Below are 11,585 nucleotides of genomic sequence, written 5' to 3'. Positions count from 1 at the left end.
TGAGAACTTATGGAGAAAGAGAACAAACTTCTGTGAAATATTTTACTAAACTTCGTTGCTTCTCAATTTTATATTTCTCAAACAATATACTATATTTATAGGCTATAATTTGCCTTTCTAAAACTGCAACACTAAATAGTCATAAACCACAATTAAAATCAAACTTAATAACAAAACATAACGACTGACTCTTAACCTTTCAAAACTCCTAAACTTAATGCTAACCCTCATGACTCATAAACTCCATAACCGACAAATTCAAACCAAAACTCCTAAGATAAATGTTAACCTTATGACTCATAAACTATCCATAACTGACATCTTTAAACACATTAAAGTAACATTTAATGTTTACTTAACATTTACCTTCTCTGTTTGTCTGTCTGATAGTAACTGGGGAACTGAAGTTCAATTTTGTACCCTGCAGCTTAAATAGTGTACGCCAAAAATCACTAAGGAAGATGGAATCGCGATTAGAAATAATTGATTCAGGTATACCGTGGAGCTTTCCGACAAAGTCCTAAAAGAGTTGAGCTACTTTTGTGGCAGAGTAAGTAGCTGTCAGAGGAATGAAATGGGCAGCCTTCGGAAAACGATCAACCCCAACCAAGACTACGGAATAACTTGCTGACAAAGGTAAGTGGGTTATAAAATCCATATTTACATGTGACTAGAAGGAATCTGGGATTTGTAAAGGTTGTAATCATGGTAGTTAAAATCTGGATTTAAATCTTAAAATTTTGGTTTTAACGATTTATTTTGCTAAAACGATTTTGATTTCACTTAAAATCGTTTCCAATATAAAATCCCGATTTAGACATTTACTTAAGTCCCAATTTAAAGATTTAAATCTCGATTTTAACTATTGGAATGATGTTAAGCAAGTTAGAAAAATTGTTGAATATAACATTGCTGATGTTTCGTCCAAAGATGAATGGATTATGGAAAATGAAGGAACTTTATCTCATGATGAAAGTTTAGATGAAGACAATTTTGAATGATGTAGTTGAAGATCACGTGGAACGGAATGTCTTCGATGATAATAACTTGAATAATTTATTAGCTTAGACCCTTAGAGTGTGACAATTGTATGCAAATGTATAAGGATGGTGGCAGGTAGTCTATTTTTCTTAATTTTTTTATACATAAGCATATGTATATAAAAATTTAATTTTAGAGTGCAAGTAAAATCTATGATTTGTATTACGATTTTACGATTTACGATTTTTTATTCCCTTTCCGATTTTAGGTAAAATTCCGATTTTGACTACCTTGGTTGTAATAACCCCAAATGAGGGTGACTCGGGGCTTTTAACTTCTGACAAATTTCACAGTTGTGGATATACTTCTTGACATCTTTTCTTAATCCTCTCCAGGTGAAGTTTCTGTTAATGCGGTGTATTGTGGCCTGAACGCCAGAGTGACCCCCTTGAACTGAGGAATGGGAATCATGCAAGATGTGGGGTATCAGTGCATAACCAGCAGGTAAAAAAATTCGAGAACGGTAAAATAGTAGACCATTGCGAAAATGCCAATCAGCTATGTTAGTGGGGATTGTTCTGTAATTCTTGTAAAATGTGGTTGGAATAGGGATCCACTGTGTACTCGAAATGTAAGGTTTTAGTATAATTGAGCTCAAGGCCAGATAAAGCCAGAATGTGGGAAAATTGAGTCTTAGCACCATCTTCAGGTAATCGAGAGAGATTATCGGCTCAATGTTTGTCTTCCCGGTTGTATATGCAATCGTATAGTTAAAACCAAGGAGTTTGGACAAGAAGTTCTGCTACTCGGGTGTTTATATCACTTGATTCATCATGTTGTGCAAGCTCTTATGGTCTGTCTAAATTGTGAATGGGGAACCCAAGAGATATTGACGTCATTTGCTAATGGCGGATGTAATCGCGAACATCTCATGGATGTAAACAGACTGTCGTTGCATCGCTGGTGACAACTTGCGACTGTAAAAAGCCAATGGTAGTTCTCGTTGCAATAAAACCGCACCAATGCCCACTCCGGATGCATCTGTCTCAACCACAAAAGGTTCAGAGAAATCTGGCAAGGCTAACACTGGAGCCTTAATCAAAAGTTGTTTGAAGATCAAAAGATATGGTAGCCTCTGGTGTCCAAGAAAACCCATTTTTTGACAAGAGATCAATCAGGTGTGCAACCACCAAAGCATACTATTTAATGAACTTGCGGTAATAACCTGAAAAACCAATAAACACTCTCACCTGAGTGACATTATTTGGGATGGGCCAATCTACAATGGCACTAAGTTTCTCAGGGTCTGGGGATACCCCATTTCCATGGATAATATGGCCCAAATTAGGAATTTCCCTTTGTGCAAAGAAGCATTTTTTGCGCTTGGCGAAAAGCGAATGTGCTCTTAATGTGCTAAAGACAGCTGCAAGATGTTCTAAGTGCTGCTCAACAGAGGAACTATAGACCAATATATCATAAAAAAAATCACCACAACTTTTCGCAGAAAAGCTAAGAAAATAGCGTTCATTGTAGCCCGAAATGTGGAAGGTGCATTGGAGAGGCCAAAGGGCATCACCAGAAACTCAAAATGCCTATGATGAGTGCAGAAGGCAATTTTGTGGATATATGTCACATTCATCTTGATTTGATGGTAACCAGACCGTAGATCAAGTTTAGAAAAAATAATGGCTCCATGGAGCTCATCTACCAGCTTGTCAATTGTTGGAATCGAAAACTTATCCTAGACTGTAATTGCATTGAGAGCGCGATAATCAACACAAAATCTCCATGTGTCATCTTTCTTCTTGACCTGGAGAACTAGGGAGCTAAAGGAAGAATGATTATGCCGTATAATTCCTGTTTGTAACATATCAGCCATTAGTCTTTCAATTTCATGCTTTTGGTAGTGTGGGTAATGATAAGGCCGAACTTGCACTGGCTTGGTATCAGGCAGTAGGTGAATATGGTGATTGTATTGTCTATCAGGAGGTAACGAGGACGGTTTTGCGAATACATTAGCAAACTCTTGTAATAAATGATCAAGTGTTGGGCTTGAATCCATAAAAGGGACTGTAGGATCATTCTTGGAAGATTGAACAGTGAGACACATCAAACAAAAGGTTATAGAGTCATAGAGCAGCAGCTTATGTAATTGAGAAGAACTGATATGACTTGGGCTTACAGTTGTATTCCCTTTTAACAATACCTGCGAACTCTTATGAGTAAATGACATTGTTAGAGAAGCATAATCTGTTACAATTGGGCCCAATGTGGATGACCACTGTACTCCTAAAACAAAATCATCACCCTGTAATTCTAGTAGATACAAGTCAATAGTAAACTGATGGGACTGAATATCAACAATAATGGCCTTATAAATTTTTTAACCATAAAAGTATAAAAGGACAATTTATATCTATAAATTTTTTATTTATAACATTTTACAAACTTAATTATATACAAAGAGTAATACTTGATTTATGTATTACTTTTAATATATAATTAAATTTATAAATATAATTTTTCTCAAGTATAAATTAGAAGGAATTGTTATGAACTTATGATGACTAATAATTAAGATTGTCGTTGCCCAATCAATTTCCAACTAAAAAACTTCAAAACCAATAAATTAATCACAACTTCACAAGTGTGCAAGTAATTGCTGAATACATGGTTCATCGTCGCCTGGAACATTGAAGGCGTATTAGACAAGCGAAAAGGCATTACCAGAAATTGAAAATGACCGCTATGTGTTCTGAACGCGGTTTTATGCACATCTTCGGGATTCATTCGTATCTGATGATACCCTGATCTCAGGTCAATTTTAGAAAAAATTTGGGCACAATGTAGTTCATCCGCAGTAGGGATAGAAAATTTATCTGGTATTGTAATCCCATTGGTGCTTTATACTCCACACAAAACCTCCATGTACCATCTTTTTTTCTAACCAATAGGACGGGGGAGCTAGAAGGGGACTGACTTGGGCGAATCACCCCAGTAGCCAACATTTCTGCTACCATCCGTTCGATTTCGGCTTTCTGGAAGTGTGGATACCTATAAGGACAAACTTGAACTGGTTTGGAGTTAGGGAACAAATTAATATGGTGGTTAGAGTTGCGGTCAGGTGGTAAGGACTGGGGTGTAGCAAAAGGTCTTGAAATAAGGTCAATAGCTGCTAAACTGGAGGGGGTAATGGTAAGTGGGATGGTTCTAGTGGAGTATTGGGACCAGTAGTAGTAAGGCACTGAGTCTTGGGCTACTAGTTTATGGAATTGGGCCTGGGAGATTTGGGTAGGGTTAACAGTACGGTCACCATGGAGGATGGTAGTGGAATTATTGTGGGAAAATGACATAGTCATTTGTGCATAGTCTGTAATGATTGGGCCCAAAGTTTCCAACCATTGAATACCCAAAACTATATCAGCTCCTTTGAGATCCAAAACAAACAGGTCCACTGTAAATGTATGGGCTTGAAAACTCAGAGCCACATCCATACACGAAGCAGTACAATGAAGTGTATCACTGTTTCCCACCTGCACTTGAAAGGGGTTAACATGATGCATGGTTAAACCAAGAAATAAAGCCATACAGTTAGTGATAAAATTATGGGTGCTTCTCCCATCCACCAAAATTTGGACGTTTTTTCCTCTGATAGCTCCTGTGAGACGAAAGGATCTTGAGCTACGATGACCAAACAGGGCATTGAAGCTGATTTCTGGCGTCATTTCCTGCGTATGATTCTCGTCCATTTCGTTGATTGGTCCAGGGTCAGGGTCTTTGTCCTCTCCTTCGAGGTATAGCAGGGCAGGGTCTTCCTTTGCATTTATGACCGAAAGAAAAATTTTCGTCACAATTGTAGCAGAGGTTTTTCTCTCTTTTTTGTAGCATTTTGGCATGGGATAAACGGCAGATGGGTATGGCTGGAATGGGATTGGTAGTGGTAGTGATAGTGGTATTAGGAAGTATTTGAGGGTTAACGGATTTATGGGTAGGTTGCCAAGGACGTGTGGATATGTATTCATTGGATTGATCCTCAAAAACCCTAGCAAACGAAAATGCTTCGTGATAGTCCAATGGTCTGAGGGTAAGAACAGATCGCCTGATGTGTGGCCTGAGACCAGAAATAAAAATGCTGCGAATTAAAGTAGCACATAAGCCTGGGACCTTACTGACCAATTTTTCAAATGAGGCCTAGTAGTCAAGAACAGATCCAGTTTGTTGGATTTTCACCAAGGTACCCGCGGGATCTTCAAATTAAGAAGGACCAAAACAACGAAGCAAAGCAGTGCAAAAAGTACGCCAATCGGTCATCAATCCATTTTGATCCGCACCATAAAACCAGCTAGCGGCTGGTGTAACACCTCGTGTATACCCGGTAATGTTATCATACTATCGTATTAAGCTGTGCTTAATTAAAAATGCGGAAAATCTTTTTCTTTTCAATTATGACGTCATTATACTTAGCCAAGTTGATTACTTAATCACTTTCATAAAATACCGCCTGTATGTAAATTGTAATAAACATCTAACTGAAATACCTCCATATATAGATATAAATGTGAGTATCTAAGTCACGGATCTACTACCCGTAGTCCGGACAATAATCCTGATACATTATTACAACTCCAACTAAAACAAGACATAAACAAGTCTATGTGGCATGGACTATCCCCATGCTCACCAAATCAACGACATAATCTACCAAGTTTCCACATAATAATCCATAAACTGAAGCTAAAAGCATAAGACAGTAAACAGGATTCAGCATCACACATAGCAGCATAAACATGCAACATCTATTAGCTAAGCTCTGGCTTCCTGCCACTAGAGGTCTCAAACCTCGCATTACCTGAACCTGAAATAAGCATTCCCCAAACGTGGGGTGAGATCTCTAAACCAGAAATCTCAGTAAGACAAGGGGTCCTCAAGGATCTTCCACTCCAAGTTCACTTACATATGCAATATAAGTTCTAAAAGCAGTAACTCAGTATAAGTTCCAAAACTCAATGCAGTGCAACAGATATTCATGCCATGTGTGTCAATACTATTCTACTGGCCAGAAAAATGTAGGAATACGTCTATCACCTACATATAGTACAAGGAACACCGCTTGCACCTCACCCACAACTCACCATATTGTATGTACTACATACTCAGGCTTACCGTATAGGTGGAACACCACATGCATATCACAAAGGCACTAGCATTTTCAAAACATCAAAAGCATGTAACACAACATGCATATAATCATACCCCCATGGGACATGGTGGAACCACAACATGGTTAAATTGAGGACACGAAAGCTTACCTTGCAAGCTAGCTATCCAAGCCAAGAGTCCACAAAATCTCAAAGCCCAAACACAGCAGTATCACAATCTGTTATGGACCAATAATACATCATTAATCAAACTCTACAAGCATACACTTAAAGACAGCTTCTTTCCTTTACGTTTTATGTCTTAAGGCTTCTACAAAGCCACAAGCCCTTAATCACATGATTCTGACTTAGTTCATTAATTACAGAAGTTCAACTTCATCAATCTAGGGTCCACAAACCCCCAATAGCCTACTGTATACACAACACAACTACTATTCTACGAAATCCCAGAATATCCGGATATTCCTCGGGGGCATATCCGGATATTCAATATCCGGATATCTCATTGTACATATCCGGATATCAATATCCGAATATCCAGATCCCCATATCCGGATATCCAGATCCCTATATCCAGATCCCCATATCTGGATATCCAATATCCGAATATTTCACGATAAGATATTCGGATATTTCACGACAGAATGCAGTTTCTGCATTTCGTGAAGATATCCTTCCAATGTTGGATTTTTACCGAATAAAGACACTTAAACATGCATTTCTAGGTGTGTTTGACATTACCCAACGTTAGGTTATCATCTTAAGCCCATTACATGCATCAAGGTTCCATTTTTAAGCATAAAAACTCAAGTTCAAGTGTGATGATCATACCAAAAGCTCAAAACAGCAAAGGGAGATGCTCTTGGACCTCACTTGAAGCTCACAGTTCTGACTTCCAAGGTAAACGAAAATGGTGCACAAGGTAGCTCTTTTACTCAACAAGAAAGCTCCTTGAAGCATCAAAACACCAAATAAAGACTCCCACCCGTCAAGCGCAAAACTTAGAAGCTCAGACCCCCTTCACACAGGTTCTCTAACTCAGAAAGGTGACTCTTTTTTGCTCACAAGGCTCACACCCTCAAGACCAAGTGTTTAGGAAGAGGTATCAAGAAGGTAGAAGGCCACCAGGCTCATACAAGAGGGAAGAGAGCACCAAAACAGTGCAAACTGATCAGCCTCCAAGGTATCCACGCATAGAAGTCTGTTTTCTAGGGTTGTGTGCCCTTCATAAGTGTATTTATAGGTCACTTAAGCATTAAACACACAATATTAACTTAATTAGCTACGCTTAACATTTCAATCCCAAACTCAGGATTCTTAACCTACTCAATTTTACAAGAATTATCATATTTTTATTATATTTTTCGGAGCACCTTTCCGGTACGCGCTTTTCATAGCCAGTATCAGTTTCTGGCACCAGTTCTCATTATTTTAAATTGAAACTCATTTTACAAGTCCTATATATTATTCTAGGAATTATCACGCACTTATTATAATTTTTTGGGATACTTTTTCGGTACGCATTTAAACCGACTAGCAGAACCGGTATCTGCACTTTTCTTCTGAAAAACGACTTTCAGCATTCTTAATCACTTACTATAATTATAAGAGCCTCATAATAATTATTAGGGTCAATTATGAAATTATTTTCTAATTTTCACATTTAATTAATTAATTTCCTTAATTAACGGTGCAGGTTCTTACATTCACCCCACTTTTTTAGGATTTTGTCCTCAAAATCAGAAAACATATCTGTCTCAAAACTCGGGGTACTGCCGGAGAAGCTCGTCCTCACGCTCTCAAGTACACTCCTCAGGAGTTCTTCCGGTCCATTGCACTTTGACCATCAGAATGATCTTGCTCCTCAGCTGCTTCTCGCCACGATCGAGAATCTTGAGTGGTCCGACGGGAGTCTTTAGGTTCTCCCGAACCTCCACATCATCAGGTTGCACCACGTGCGAAGGATCTGCTATGTACTTCCGAAGCTGAGACACGTGAAACACGTCGTGGATGTTGGCCAAGTTCGGAGACAAGGCAAGCTGGTAGGCAACAGGTCCTACTCTACTAAGAATCTGGTATGACCCAATATATCGCGGGCTCAGCTTCCTCACTCCGAGTTCCCGACCAACACCGGTGACAGGTGAAAGTCTCGCAAACACATGCTCACCCTCACTGAACTCCAGTGGACGATGCTTGACATCATAGTAGCTCTTCTGGCGATTCTGTGCCTGCTTCAACTTTTCATGGATCAACAGGATCTGCTGGGTGGTATCTTGGACAAAGTTCAAGCCAAAAAGCTTCTTGTCTCCAACCTCAGACCAACAGGTAGGAGTCCGACACCTCCTACCATACAGTGCTTCGTAAGGCACCATGTCCAGGCTAGCATGAAAGCTGTTGTTGTACGAAAATTCAACCAACGAAAGGTACCTATCCCATGCCGAGCCCTGCTCCAACGTGCAAGCCCGCAACATATCCTCTAAGGTATGGATGGTCCTCTCAGTCTGTCCATCAGTCTGAGGGTGATAGGCGGTACTCAATCTCAACTGCGTACCAAAAGCCTCCTGCAACGCCTCCTAGAACCGAGATGTGAACTTCGGGTCCCTATCACTGATGATACTCTCGGGCACCCCGTGAAGCCTCACAATCTCGCAAACATAAAGCTTGGCCAACTGCTCTGTAGTGAAGCTCACCTTCACTGGAAGAAAATGGGCAGACTTCGCCAGTCTGTCCACAATGACCCAAATAGAGTCACAACCCGCTTGAGTCTTAGGAAATCCCACCACGAAGTCCATGAAAATATCTTCCCACTTCCACTGTGGTACTTCAAGAGGTTGAAGTTCACCAGACGGTCTCTGATGTTCAATCTTCACTTCTGGCAAACCAAACACTTGGACACAAAGACAGCAACATCTTTCTTCATGCCCGGCCACCAGAAGTTCTTCTTCAGGTCTTGGTACATCTTAGTAGCACCAGTGTGGATAGAAAATTGGCCCTTATGGGCCTCTGCCATAACCTCATCGGTCAACGGACCTCGAGGAACCACGATCCTCTGTTGAAACAAAAGAAATTCATCATCATTCCAAGACACACCGTCTTGGTTCTTCACATAATCCAGACACTCTCTATGAACTTGTGCCTCTTTGATCTTTTCTAACAGCTCATTCACGACGTCTGCTGCTTCCATCTCGAGAAGTGCACTCCCACACGGAGCGGTCACTGCCAGGTTTCGGAACTTCTCAACCACATCAAAGTTACCAAGTAACAAACTGGATGAGCTCCCGGGTTTCCGGCTCAAAGCATCAGCTACCACAGTGGCCTTGCCAGGATGGTACTTCAACTCAAAGTCGTAATCCTTTATGAACTCCATCCATCTCCTCTGCCTCATGTTCAGCTCTTTCTGGTCGAAAAGATACTTCAAACTCTTGTGGTCACTGAACACCACAAACTTCAAACCGAAAAGATAATGCCTCCAAATCTTGAAAGCAAACACAATAGCAGCCAACTCCAAGTCATGAGTAAGGTAGTTCTCCTCATGAGGCTTCAGCTGCCTCGAAAAGCATATGCAATCACTTTGCCCAACTGCATCAACACACAAGCTAGCCCCTTCCCGGAGGCGTCGGTGTAAAGCTCGATCTCAAGCGCAGGATTAGGAAGGACTAACACAGGTGCAGTAGTCAGTCTCTCCTTCAACTCTTGAAAACTAACCTCACACTAGTGAGTCCACACAAATGGAGTCTCCTTCCGGGTAAGACGAGTCAAAGGGAGAACCATCGTGGAGAAACCCTTGATGAACCTCAGATAGTAACCTGCCAAACCCAGAAACCTTCTCACTTTCGTAATTGTCTTGAGCCTCTCCCAATCCAGTACGACCTCGATATTGTTCGGATCCACTGCAACTCCTTCAGCAGAAATCACATGCCCAAGGAACTTCACAGACTTGAGCCAAAACTCACATTTTGAAGGCTTCACATACAACTTCTTCTCCTTCAGCACTTGCGGAACAATTCTCAGATGATTCACATGCTCCTCCTCCGTCTTGGAGTAAATCAGAATATCATCAATGAAGACGATCACAAACTGATCCAGGTACGGCTGGAAAATCCTGTTCATGTAATCCATGAACACAGCGGGTGCATTGGTGAGTCCAAACAGAATCACCAAATACTCAAAATGACCGTATCTCGAACGAAATGCGGTCTTAGGGACATCCTCCGGCTTCACCCGAATCTGATGGTATTCGGACCAGAGATCAATCTTGGAATACACGCAAGCACCCCTGAGCTGATCCAACAGATCATCAATCCGAGGAAGGGGATACTTGTTCTTAATCGTCACCTTGTTCAGCTGCCTGTAGTCGGTGCACAATCGCATTTTCCCGTCCTTCTTCTTCACAAAGATGACCGGTGCTCCCTAAGGAGACACACTCGGTCGAATGAAATCTCTCGCTGAAAGATCCTCAATATGCTTCTTCAGCTCTGCCAGCTCCGGTGGCGACATCCGGTATGGAGCTAATGAAATAGGCCCCACACCAGGCAACAGATCAATGGAGAACTCTACCTCCCTCTGTGGCGGAAACTCAGGAATCTCCTCAGGAAACACCTCGAGGAATTCCCTCACCACATGAATGCCAGTGATATCCTCCTGTGTCCCACTCACCAAACCTCCCAACATGACATATCCAAATGCCCCAGCTCTCAAGGCTCTCCTAGCCTGCAGCAAAGAAATGTACGGCGAGGAACTGGCTGTGGAATCACACGGAGACATCACCACACACTTGGCACAACAGTCAATCAAAGCACAATTTCTGGACAACCAATCCATACCCAGAATAACCTCCAAGTTGGCCATCGGTAATCCTATCAGATCTACCGAGAAATCACGGCTCTCCCACTGAAACACGACATCTCGATGTACAGTGGTAGAATCACACTTTTCTCCGGTGGCGGTGGTCACCCACAGCGGTGGAGAAAGCAAAGACATGGGCAACTCAAGACCCATAGCAATCGGAGTTGCAACAAAAGAATGCGTAGCCCCAGAGTCAAACAAGACATCAACAGATGATGCACTAATAGTAACAGTACCTCTGACAAGGTTCGGAGCTTGGTCCGACTGCTGACGATCCAGAGTATAAACACGTCCAGAAGATGGTGGCACTGCCGGTGCCGAAGTAGGTGGAAGGGGAACCATCTGAAGTGGCACTATCTGCACTGCAGTAGCTCTCGCCGTCGACGACGGACAATCTCTAGAGAAGTGGCCCTCCTTGCCAGACTGAAAGCAAATCAACTGGCCGGTAGAACACGGCCCAAAATGAGTCTTCCCGCATCCCGAACACTTGGGAGCAGGAGATCTCGCTGCACTCCCCTGGGCAGAAGTCCTCTTAAACTGATTCGGCGCTTGCCGAGCCGCCAACTGCTTTCCCTTGCCCTTGTTCCCAAACTTCCTGTC

The sequence above is a fragment of the Gastrolobium bilobum genome, unplaced genomic scaffold, assembly GCF_033153095.1.
Source record: "Gastrolobium bilobum isolate Gb01-03AN ecotype WA unplaced genomic scaffold, APGP_CSIRO_Gbil_v1 utg3757, whole genome shotgun sequence".
NCBI lineage: Eukaryota > Viridiplantae > Streptophyta > Magnoliopsida > Fabales > Fabaceae > Gastrolobium > Gastrolobium bilobum.
Note: the sequence above shows the minus strand (reverse complement) of the source record.